Here is a 13,227-nt window from a genome sequence, read left to right on the forward strand (position 1 = left end):
TATAATCCAAATTATGATCTTCCCATTGCTCGTCATTCATATGTTTTGAATAAGTCCTGCTGGTACCTTCCCCAGCAGAATTTTGAATGGGAGGTTGTGAAACTGCACCAAAAAGAACAGGTAGTTGTTGCAACATTTGCTGTGAGGCATTCTCTTTCTGTATGCAGTTCATTCCAAGTTGAGGTAGTTCAAGTCTTTTATATAAAGCCTCTACCTGCTTCGTGAGGGTAGATATCATCACAGTCAAATTATTCAGTGTCTCCGTCTCGTTCCCTGGTTCCATGAACAAGGTTGGGGAACTAACCAGTCCATTAGCTGCCATGAATTTAGTTGAAAACAAATAAACCAACTAGATAAACAACCGCAAAAAGCAAACTGATAAACAAAATCCAAATAAGTTCCAGGCAGGCAGGTAGACCAGACTCCAGGTATAACTTTAAATCAAAATAAATTTATTTGTATAAAGCACTTTTCGTCCAATTCTATACATGAACTTCTTCAGATACACTGCTACTAAAGAAAATGTTTTTTAAAATACCCTCCCTTACTAGTCAGGTGATCAAAAGACCAATCAAGGATTTAAAGTATCCTCTACATAAGAACACATATTACTCAGACTTTTCTCATACAAAAGCATATACCAAAACTTTTTTTAAAAAACAAATGTATATTATACATGAGTAAAAACATAATATGAAAATCTAGATTCCTATTCAGCTACTCATAAATATTATCTTTTTAAATTTTTCAATTTTAAGATGCTGTGAATAGAACACATCTCATTTAGACCTGGTAGTGTATATGCATCCAGATAAGCCGTGGTGGTACAGTGGTAGCGTTGTTGCCACACAGCAAGAGGTTCTCCTGTTCGATTCATGGCTGGAGTGCCTTCTGTGTGGAGTTTGCATGTCCTCCCCGTGGTTGAGTGGCCTCCTAAAGACATGCGTGAATGGGCGTGCCTTCGCTGAAGGTTGGACATTGGGCTGGCAACTCGGCACCATAAAAAAATCTACTGCCAATCATTAGCAGACCAGAGTTTCTCTGTGGTGACCCCTAACCGGGAAAAGCTGAAAAGACAAACAACAAGTGTATATGCATCCAGGCGTATTTGCCACAACAATTCAGATAATTCCAACATTACTGTCATTGGACCACCTCTCGGGTTAGGCCGCATCTGCTGTATTATCCAAAATTTAAAAGTGTGCCCTGGGTTCAGACTTCCTGCCCTTATTCCTGGGAATACTATATAGGTGTTCATAAATCCTTTCACATAATTTTCATTCTCTTTTTCCTATATAGAATGAAGGGCATTCTTGACATCTAGCCAGGTACACAACCATTTTAGATTGACAATTGCATCTATTATTGTTCTTCAGTTTCATGCCCCTGACTTCTGCATAATGCTCTTCTTCTATATATTTACAATAGGGGCAACCACCACATTTAAAAGTACCCGGATTCCTATACAATTTAATTTTTTCTTTCTCCAAAATATTTTTCAAATTGATGTCCCTCCTGTAAATAATTTTCGGACTTGTTCCAATTTTACCAACCAAATCCCTTTCACCTGAAATAAAATTCCAATTCTTGTATTTAATATTTGCATATATCCCATGTGCCTCTGATACAAGCGGTTTGGGAGGTCACTCAATGGAAGTTCTAGCTTTGCTGGAGTTTTCATTTTGTTTTTACTTATTGGTTTTTCAGTGACCTTCTCACTCATTGTTTTAGTTTGTTGTTTGGGATATTTTTTGCAGTGACCCTAATGAAAATGGACATCAGCTAGGTATAACAGCCCTGTGTTACTAATGCTTAGTCAAACACTCTGCTTGTCCTGTGCTGATGAGGTCATAACAAGGCTGAAATATGCATATCCACTGCTAGTGGGGTTTGGCTTTATTGGCCTAAAATTGTCCATTAAAACGACAAAACAAATCATGGGCATACAGAATTGCCAATTAGCTGAAACACCTGATGTTCATAAGGATCATTTGCATATATCCCATGTGCCTCTGATACAAGAGGTTTGGGAGGTCACTCAGTGGAAGTTCTAGCTTTGCTGGAGTTTTCATTTTTGTTTTTACTGATTGTTTTTCAGTGACCTTCTCACTCATTGTTTTACTTACAAAAGATAGGAGTGGCAGTGGGGTCTCTGTGCGCAGCCAACTTTGTCATTATGGTAATGGCATATTGGGAGCAAGAATTTATATTTAATAAGGTAGGTATAGCTGATTCCATATATTTTTTCTCGAGATACCTGGATGATATATTTATGATCATAAAGGGTGATAGCCAGTTGGCGACAACATTGGTTGAGTATTTCAACTGTATGACCAATTTCGTGCAGTTTACTTTTTCCTACCATGACTTTGAGATCCCGTATTTAGTCCTTAAGTTGAATAAAAATGAACAAAAGGGCTATACAGCCAGAATTCATTGTAAAAAATGTAAGTGCTCACCCTTACCACCAAAAATGAGCTGTCGTGAAGGGTCAACTGGTAAGGACAGCCAGAATGATGACTAGTAACTTCGATTTTGAAAATGAATGCAAAAACTTAAGGGGGATGTTCACTAAACGAGCATATCCAAGTAACTTGTTGTACATTACAGTAACCATGAAACAGTGGTGGACCACTTTGCAATTAAACAAAGTCATGAACTGTTGAAAGGCGGACCAAAACACGATGAGAGAAGGCTGAAGCAGCCTCTCCGGTTTCGTTCGCCATTCTGACACACCAAACAAAACGAAAATCTCACAAACCAATGAACTGTTGAAAGGCGGACCAAAACACGATGAGAGAAGTCATAAAATACCTTGACCTGCAGGCAGAAATGAGAGCCATGTGGAAAAAGATAGCCAGACAGTTCCAATAGTAGTAGGATCAACTGGTCTTATAAAAAAGAATTTGCAATCGTATTTAAGTATGTTACCTATTCATGTAACACCTTACGAATTGCAGAAGGAGTCATTACTGGGCACATTGCAGGTGCTGAGAAGAGCACTTTTGGCTAACATCAAAGAGTGAAACAATACTAATTTCATGACATTTAATCATACTTTGACTTAGGAATGGGGTCCATTTCCATCATGGTATTAGAAACCCAAAAGACTTGGAGAAATTAAAAATGTAAGAAATATTATATACAAGAATTGGAATTTCATTTCAGGTGAAGTGGACTTGGTTGGTAAAATAGGAACAAGTCCAAAAGTTATTTACAGGTGGGACATGAATTTGAAACATATTTTTGAGAAAGAAAAAATTAAATTGTTTAGGAATCTGGGTACTTTTAAATGTGGCAGTTGCCCCTATTCTAAATATATAGAAGAAGGGCATTATGTAGAAGTCAGGGGCATGAAACTGAAGAACAATAATAGATGCAATTATCAATCTAAAATGGTCGTGTACCTGGTTAGATGTCAAGAATGCCCTTCATTCTATATAGGAAAAACAGAACGAAAATTACATGAAAGGATTTATGAACACCTGTATAGTATTTCCAGGAATAAGGGTGAAAATGCCCTAGCAAAACATGTTAGTCTGAACCCAGGGAACACTTTAAAATTTTGAATAATACAGTAGATGCGGCCTATCCCAAGAAGTGGTCCAATGACAGTAATGTTGGAATTATCTGAATTGTTGTGGCAAATACGCCTGGATGCATATACACTAGCAGGTGTAAATGATATGTGTTCTAGTCACAGCATCTTAAAGTTGAAAAATTTAAAAAGATAATATTTATGAGTAGTTCAATAGGAATCTAGAGTTTCATATTATGTTTTTATTCATGTATAATATACATTTGTTAAAAAAGTTTTAGTATATGCTTTTGTATAAGAGAAGTCTAAGTAATATAAGTGTTCTTATGTAGACGGTACTTTAAATCCTTGATTGGTCTTTTGATCACATGACTAGTAATGGAGGGTAGTTTAAACACTATTTTCTTTAGTAACAGTGTATCTGAAGAAGTTTATGTATAGAACTGGATGAAAAGCGCTTTATACAAATAAATTCATTTTGGTTTAAAGTTACACCTGGAGTCCGGTCTACCTGCCTGCCTTGAACTTATTTCGATTTTGCTTATCATACTGGAAAAGGATGCTTGTAGCTGAGACTTAACTATACTTATGGACTTGACCCTAAACATCAAGGTGGAGTCATCAGCATTTTGACTAAGTTGAACAGGATGAGAATATGTGTGTATATTAACAAAAATGTTGAAGAACAGAGAGGTAAATGTTATCCCAGTAGGATATCAGCTTAATTGATTCAGATTTCAAGAGGGCTTCATGGCAGCAGATAACTAGGTTCATTCTGAAAGGTAGCTAGTGATCCAGCTGACCGGAGCCATTGAAGTGAGGCCTTATTCAAGTTAAGCAAGCATTCTGCGATTATGCCAAAACCTTTTGAAAGTTGCAAAAATAGAGAGCCAGCAATTAAAGCACCATTAGGCTCACTTAAGGTTTAGTCTGCAAAGATTGTTAGAATGGGCTCTGTGCATTTGCCTGAGCTGAAACCATGCTGGAGTAACATTACAAGGTGTGGGTCATTCACGAAGGCACTTCTTTGTGGGAGCATCTTTCTTAACATTTTTGACAGCGAACGGGCAAGAGCAATAGGGAGGGTACATCAGTTATATAAGTTTGATTTAAAGTGTTCCAGCCAATAGGCTTTCAGGGAACACTGACTCCTTGAAAATAGGATTGAACAGTTGTTTGTTTACCTGTTCATCCATGTACATCTTGAAAATATACAAAATGTTTGAATTATGCATCCAGAAAGCAAAATGATTACATATTATTAGTATATATTGATTAATATAGGAACATCTTAATCTGGTCTTATTGTGATTTATAGAGGAACTTAGATTCCTATTTCTAAATATTTTATTTCTATTAAAACATCTCCACATTCAGTAACAGTTTAAGTTCTTTGTTTTTTATAGGCCTGAATGGTAGAATCAATGTTCCTCTATAATGTCTATTATCTAATGAATAAATATTTGCTTTTTGACATCATTTTTGACAATCTAAATTAGACAGATCATTAATTTTCTTCATAAACTTCCTTTGAACAGATTCCAAACTTCTCAACTGTTGCAGATGTGCATGAGCAAAAGGAACTATTATACATTAATGTGGGATGAATAAATGATCTATACAGGTTAGTTAAATTACAAACTTCCCTGTCAGAGATGTATTTTAGCATAACGCCTTGTTAATAGTTCATTCTAGATGCTTTGAAAATGATAAACTGTCAATAATTGTCCAAGATTTATGCTCAGATACAACTTCAAATGATGAATGTCAAGGTAAATGTTTTTTTCCTTGGTGATGGATGCACTCAGGTCCCTCAACAACAGGTACAAATATGACTCTGTCATTGTACATGTGGGTGTGAATGACCTGAGATGTACCTCCCTGAACTACATGAAAAGAGACATGGAGGAGCTCTTGGATTATGTAGCCCAGCCGGGTATGAACCTAGCCCTGAGTTGCATCCTACCATCACCCAGAATGATACCACAGTACATTAAGAAAATGATTGATTTCAACAATTGGCTAAGTTTCTGGTGTCATTCTAAGGGGATCCAGTATCTGTCTGCCTAGGATGACATGATTGACAGACCTCGATGCTTTGCCAGAGATGTCCTGCATCTGTCACCCCCTGGGCTTCCAGATACTGGTCAAGGCTCTTGCCACCCCTATAGTGCCTTTTTAGGTGGTGTTCCAAAGACCAAATTACCACCATAACAGCTACAAACAAATGCAATCTGAGGGTCATGCTGCTCAACACTAGAAGTCTACATCTCAAAATGCACTCGCTCAAAGCACTCCTTAAAATGGAGAACATCGACATTTGTGCTGTAACAGAGACTAGGTTCAAGGCAGCAGAAATCACCCCTGCACTACCAGGCTATAACTCATTCCACACCTTTTGTCCCCAGAACTTGGACTGAAGCTCCAAAGGCAGTGGTGTTTCCATATTCATAAAGGATATGCACACCTCCAGCCTGGAAGCCCAACATAACGCATCAGAGATACTTAAGGTGCAGCTAACATTGGGTAAGATAGCAGTTCAGGTTGTAGCCTTCTATAGGTCTCCAACCATGTCCCAAGACTCACACTCCACGTTCCTAAGCACCCTGGAGAATATTAGTGTCCAACCTAGCACTCTCTTACTAGGCAACTTCAACTACCTCTCCATTAACTGGGAAAACTACTCATGTACCAATACACTTGCCCAACATTAACTGGAGTTCATTAATTCCAATGACCATCTCGTTCTTACCCCCACTAGAGGTAGCAACATCCTTGACCTAGTCATTATTAACATGGGCGACTGTTGCTCTGCACCAATAGTCAGCTCCTCCCTGGTTAGATCCAACCACAAACTGATCACCTTGGAAATGCACATCCCTCCCACCCCCCCACACGCAAATGTAACCACCATGAAAAACTACTCCAAAGCTAACTTTAGGCTCCTAAAAACAGAGGTGGCTAACTTCACAGCACCCATGCAAATGGAGAATAGTTGCATGACCGGCGAGTCATACATCAGTGCACTGTATGAACACGTACAAAAATGCATGGATCTCGCCATACCTAATAGAACCAAGACACTCTTGTCCAAAAAAGGGAAGCCAATCTGGTGGTCCCCTGCCATAAACAAACTCTACAACAGAAGGAGAAAATTGATGTGGAATAAGGTGAAGTCCCAAGACTGGAAAAACTCCCTTATCAGCCTCAACAAAAAGTTGAGATCTTTCATCAAATCCTCTAAAGCTAGCTATGAAAACAGAATTGCAGCAAATAGTAAAGACAACCACAAGGCCTTCTATTGTTATGTAAAGAATCTCCACAGCAATACCCAGATTTGCTCTGAGCTACTTCACAATGGTGGCAGTACACTAAACACCGAAAGTGTGATGAGAGACTTAGGGACACAGGTGGACAGTGGTTTCACCTTTGATAACCACATCACCGCAACAGTCAGAAAATCCTTCTGTGTGGCACACCTCATCACTAAGGGCTTTTCATCCAGAAAAAAGGAGTTCATTGTCCCACTGTACTCATCCCTCATTAGACCCATTATAGAGTACAATGCCTCGTTTGGTATGTACCTCACAAGACATCTGCAATAGCTGGAAAGGTCCCAGAAATACCTCACTAAAAGAATCACAGGCCTAAAGCCGATGCCCTATGCTGACCACCTAAAAAAATTTCAGCTATACTCTGTGGCATATTGTCTACTCAGAGGCAATCTTTGCTTAACATACAAGGCCATGTTAAACCCTGAGCTGTTCGACATGCTCCACAAAGAAATCCCAATCCCTCAGAGCCACACGCTCTAGAGATCTAAACCTTGTCATCACAATAAACAAAACATGCTGGAGGGATAGGTTCCTGACCCAGAGACTCCCCATACTCTGGTATAGACTGCCCATACATGTTAAGCAGAGCACCTCCTTGGCCCTCTTCAAAAGGAACCTTGATGATTGGGAGATAGGAAATTCACCCCGGGGATCACGTCAGTCGCCCTGCTAGACAGGGGTCCAGTTGCAAGGCCAAAGTGGTGTGCACAAAGTTATCAATGCCTGGTGAGGTAGTTTCAAGCTTGGAGAGGAATTAATGACAAAGAAAGTGGGGATTAAGTAGAACATGAAGGTAAGGCAATGCTTGATGCTGGTTTTGGTATCTTACATAACTTTCTGTTAGAGTTAGGAGTGTGATTCTTACCCAGGTTGAAGAAGTCTTTATTTTTGTTCAAGAAGGCTTGAGTAGTCATTTACATGTGTAAACCGCTGCTTAAGAAAGAACCTGTCTTTGCTGGAGAGCAGAGAACATTTTTGCTTTATGCTTTGTGCCTCCATACTTGCTGACCATCAGCTGCCATCCTATCAGTCTTGAGCCTATTTGTTCCTGTCCTACTGAGGATTTCCCACCATGAAGGTGAAAGCTGACTGCAGATGGGGGGGGGGGGGTATTATCAAAGAAGTCACCCGTATCTACCATTGCAAACTGAAGACATTCCTGTTTAACTCTGCTTCTGGTGGCTGACGTAAGTACTCATGTCACAATGGCGACTCACAGTGTCCTCCCCTTGGTTGGGGTGGCTTCCATGCTTGCTGAATGAGGGTTTCTGTTAATGGTTTGGCAATCTCAATCTCACATCCCTGGTTTTGACAGCCACAAGCCTGTGTTTGCTGGATTCATGCAGCCAGTTGAAGCCATCACTTTCTTCCTCTGGATGTGTGAGCTAGAATCAGTGACTCACTTCCACCCTCCTTTTGCATTGTGTCTTCCAGTATAAGTGGAGATTTATTGTGAAAATCAAAACGATTTAAAGAGGGTTGTAAGGTAAGGTTGATTGCTGCTGAACAGTCTATATTGAATTTTTAAGGACATCTATTTCTCTTCAATTAGTTATTATCATAACTTGCCCTTGAAAGCAGACTTGTTAGCTTCCATTGGTAAGAGATTATTTAACTTTTTTCTGCTGCTAGCAGATCTTCAGAATTTATGGAGGTAGGAATCTGAATATGGCCCAAAGAACACTCATAAGTATCAAGGCAGGAAATTGCTGACCCACCAGCCCATTTATGAAATTGGTCACAAACAAGGATATTCTAATGAAGTGGGAAAACTTAATCAGAAATCTGTACTGTAAGCCAGGTCACTGTAGTAAGCGCTATAAGGTCAGGGATGTTTTGCAGCAGTCATGTATGAAATACTATAACCATGTTAGGTATGCATTTTGGTGGCTACTTTTTAGCCCTTTGGTATTCCTGCGCAAGTATGGTATTTGCTCAGATAATTATATTTTTGTATAAAGGGCCATAGATGTGAGTGGTGATCATATGAGCTGATCTGGCCTAATCCTTAGTTTGTAGTTGCTTGCTGGAAGCATGTTACGGATCAGACAGCTGCGAGTTTTTCATATAACATTAAACTAGTAGCTAAAGGTTGTGAATAAAGACTTGGTAAAAGTAGTTGTGGATGTGCAGTTATTATGGCTTTTGAAGGCCAAAGTTCTGGGACAGAAAGAATATTCCTGATTGTTATACCTAGCAGTAGAGAGGGGGACAAAATAATCAGTGCACCAGGAAGTGAAACAAAAGTGGTACAGAATGTGCCTTATCAACCCCTCCTTTTTTTCTTTTGATAAAATATACCCCATTTTAGTGAGATTTAAAGGCGAGCTAGGCACTAATTTCTTCCTCAGTGCTCTCTGATATTAAACATAATTCTACTTTTCTATTTCTTTTTTATACAAGTACAATCAAAATATCATATTCATATTAATAATGTAAAAGAGAAATACAAAAGCAAAATGAAAAATCAGCCACTCCTATTATAGGTTCATAGGTAGGTACTAGGCTGTCTGCCCGAAGGCAATTATAAGCCTAGCCGGAATGTGTTGGCTTTCGCCACCCCCTTAGATTAGTTCCATGTGCCTCTGTCCAGCAGAGCCATTGAAGTGATCCCTGGGGTAAACTTTCTGTTTCCCATCCACTCGTCAAGGTTTCTCTTGAAGAGGGTTAGCGAGGAGCTCTGCGAATGTAGACTGGAATCTTGTTCCACAGCAATTGAGTCTCTGGGACAGGAATCTATCCCTTCAGCATGTCCTATTTATTGTTGTGGTGAGGTTTAGATCCCTGGAGTGTGTGGCTCGATGGGATATGGTTTTCTTTAGGTGGAGCATGTCCATCAATTCTGGGTTGGACATGGCTTTGTATGTCAGGCAGAGATCACCTCTGAGTAGGTGGTATGCAGCCGAGTACAGCTGGAGTTTCTTCAGTCGAGCTGCGTAGGGCATTTACTTGAGGCCAGTGCTCTTCTTGGTGAGGTACTTCTGTGGTCTTTCCAGTTGTTATATTTATTTATTTATTTAAATTTGTTGACCGGGAGTTGCAGGTGTCTTGTAAGGTACATCCCAAATGGGGCATTGTATTCTATGATGGGTCTGATGAGTGATGCATAGAGGGGCCCAATGACTTCTTTCTATCTGGATGCAAGCCGTTTTGTGATTAGGTGGGCCACATAGAAGGATTTTCTAACCACTTTGGCAATGTGATTATCAAAGGAGAGGTTACTATCTACTTGGGTCCCCAGATCCCTTATTATGTCTTACATATTTAGGGGGCTACCACCTATGTGGTAGTTTGTGGTACTTTGTTTTTTTCCAAAGGGGATGACTATGCACTTTTTGGCATTTAGCTTGAGGCCATGGTTTTGACACCAGGTATCTCATCAGTGATACCCTTTTGGAGGATGCTGTGTCAGCCGGAGAGTCAATTATAGCCCCTAGTTTGCAGTCATCTGCGAACTTGGTCATCCATAGTCCTTCTGTGCTTGCCTGTACCTCTGAGAAGTATATGCCAAATAAGAGGGGTCCTAGGACTGACCCTGGGGAACGCCACTTGTAACCGGTTTAGAGTCAGACCTAGCTCCCGCAACTCTTACCATGTGGGTTCTGTCAATGAGCCAGTTGGCAAACCATCTCATGACTTAGGGGTTTATGTTCAGGCTGGTGAGCTTGTCTATAATACCTAAGTGGGGAATGGTGTCGAAGGCCTTTGCAAGGTCTAGGTAGGCTGTGTGGACCAACTTTCCCTCTTCTATAGCCTTGGTAACTGTCTCAGAGAAGTCCACCAGGTTTAGGAGGCATGATCTACCCTTAACAAAGCTGAACAGGGTAGGGTCCAGTGTTTGGAGGTTTCCAATGTCTCTGTTAATGAGATCCATGATGATGCACTCAATAGCTTTGCAGACCAAGTTAGTCAGGCTCATAGGGTGATAGTTCCCGGGGTCCGTTGTGGCTCCACCTTTGTGGAGTGGAATAACCGTTGCTGTGCGCCACTCTGTGGGCATGTAGCCTGTGGAGAGGCTGAGTTTAAACAGTGTGTTTAGGTGAGGGGTTAGTTCATGTTTGAGCTCGTGTAGGACGCAGCCTGGGACACTGTCTGGTCCCATTGATGCTGTGTTTTTGGCTTTGGAGAGGGCGGTTTTAACCTGAGTGTCTGTGATTTCAGGGGCACTACATTCTTCTGGTATAGTTATGGGCCCTTTTGGGGGTGAGAGGGGGGTGAAGTTTGCACTGAACCTGTCTGCCAGGATGTTGGCTATATCGGTCGGTTCAGTGTATTTTGTGCCATTCTCCACTAACTTCGAGCAGATCTAAGAATTGCCACTTAGATTCTTGACTTGCCTTGTGGTTATCTTTGGAGTCCATGGCAATTTTACTTTCGAAGCTAGCCTTGGACGATTTTATGAGGGAACGTAGTTTCTTACTGATACTAATCAGGGATGTCTTTCCTTCTTGGGATTTTACTCTTTTCTGTACTAGTTTCCTCCTTCTATTGTATAGCTTGTTTATGGCAGGGGTCCACTAGACTGGTTTCCTTTTCTTGGAGGAGTGATTCTTGGTTTTGTTTGGGATAGCACGATCCATGCATTCTTGTAGGTGCCTGTAGAGTGCGTAAGTGAAGGATTATGCAGCTTGGACAGCATTATCCTTTAGCATGGAGGCTTTGAAACTTCCCACCTTGGTCTTAAGTAACGTGAAGTTTGCTTTTGAAAAGTTTTTCACGGTGGTTTCTTTGACCGGGGTGGTGGCAAAATATGGATATCCAGAGTGATTAGTTTATGGTCAGATCTAACCAATGAGGGGTTGATCTCTGGCGTGGAACACCAGTCGCCCATGTTGGTGATGTCCAGGTCCAAAATGTTGTCACCTCTGGTGGGGGTGTTGACCAGTTGATCCAGGGTGTTTGAGTTTATAAATTCTAGGAAATGTTGGGCAAGGGAGTTTGTACTTGAGTAGTTCTCCCAGTTAATGTTTAGGTAATTGAAATCACTCAATATCAGGGTGTTTGGTAAAACCTTTATGTTTCCCAGTGTTTACAGGAATGCAGAGTGGGGGTCCTGGGACATGGTGGGTTATCTGTAGCAAGCTGTAATTTGAATAGCAGTTTTGTCCATTGTTAGTTGCACGTGGATGATCTCTGAAGCATCGTGCTGTGCCACTAAGCAGGAGGTGTGGGTATCCTTGATGGATATGGATACTCCCCCACGTTTTGTATTTCGGTCTGGGTTTTGTGGCCGAAATGTATGCTATGAGTTGTAGCCTGGTAGTGCTGGGGTGCTCTCTGGAGTCTTAAACCAGGTTTATGTTACTGCACATATATCGATTTTCTCCATACTGAGGAGTGCTTCGAGTACATGCATTTTGAGGTTTAGACATCTGGCGGTTATGCATTTCTTGTGCGTTGCGTGTAATGTTATGTTGCCTGAAATTGCAGGTGAGTGAGTGTTTGTGTGTGTTTTTGTACGTTGTATGTGTGGGTAAGGGGAGGGAGGTATAAGTATGAGTGTGAGTGCTGGATTTGTTGGTGTTTCTTTATGTGTGATGTGTATTTGTGTATGAGCTAGTGGTGAATGCAGTGGTGTGAGTTTTTTTTCTTTTTATGTTATGTGCGATCTCAGAGTTGGTATATATAAGTAGGGGGGTGTTGGGGGTGCAGGGGGGCTCACCTTCTTGCTTATAGGTAGTGTAGGGTTGTGTGGTTTATGTTCTGTGGGTGGAATGGTGTGTGTGTGTTATGTAGTGTATGGTGTATGTATGTTCGTGACTGTGCGATTCGTGATTGTGGGTTTCGATATTGTACATGGTTCGGCTTCATGGTCTCGGAATGCTGAAATTCGGTATTTCAGAATTTTGAGATTATGAAGTGAAACCATATATATATATATATATATATATATATATATATATATATATATATATAAATCTATATATAGATATACAGATATGTGTTTGTGTGTGTGTGTGTGTGTGTGTGTGTATATATATATATATATATATATATATATATATATATATATATATATATATGGGTGTACTTCAACTACTGCGGTGGTGGTGCTGCGGTAGAGTTGTCGCCTCACAGTAAGACATTGTCCCGTTCGATTTTCAGCTAGAGCGTCTTCTGTGTGGAGACGTGTGAATGGGCATACCTTCGTTGAAGGTTGTGCATCAGGGCCGGCAACTCGGCATATAAAAATCTACTGCCAATCATTAGCGGACCGGAGTTCCGCTGTGGCGACCCCTAACCGGGAAAAGCTGAAAGACACACTAACATGGGTGTACTTCATTTGATCGAAAGACCATTTGATCGACATTTCATTTGATCGAAAACCAGTATTCAAGGCAAATAACAGGGATT

The 13,227-nt window shown here is 40.6% G+C and overlaps 1 protein-coding gene across 8 annotated transcripts in view; it reads left to right on the plus strand.

Moving 5' to 3' along the window:
- LOC122793060 (synuclein alpha interacting protein) overlaps positions 1–13,227 on the plus strand; it is a 2,145,219-nt gene that overhangs the window by 1,195,115 nt on the left and 936,877 nt on the right. For 2 of the 8 annotated variants that reach the window (XM_044060745.1, XM_044060746.1), the window contains exon 7: positions 5,077–5,162. The exons of the other annotated variants lie outside the window; for them this stretch is intronic. The gene's annotated coding sequence lies outside the window, so the exon portion shown is untranslated. The remainder of the gene's footprint in view (positions 1–5,076; positions 5,163–13,227) is intronic. 8 annotated transcript variants of the gene reach the window in all.

This window comes from Protopterus annectens, chromosome 2.part0, assembly GCF_019279795.1.
Source record: "Protopterus annectens isolate FY-2018-M chromosome 2.part0, PAN1.0, whole genome shotgun sequence".
In the NCBI taxonomy this organism is placed as follows: domain Eukaryota; kingdom Metazoa; phylum Chordata; order Ceratodontiformes; family Protopteridae; genus Protopterus; species Protopterus annectens.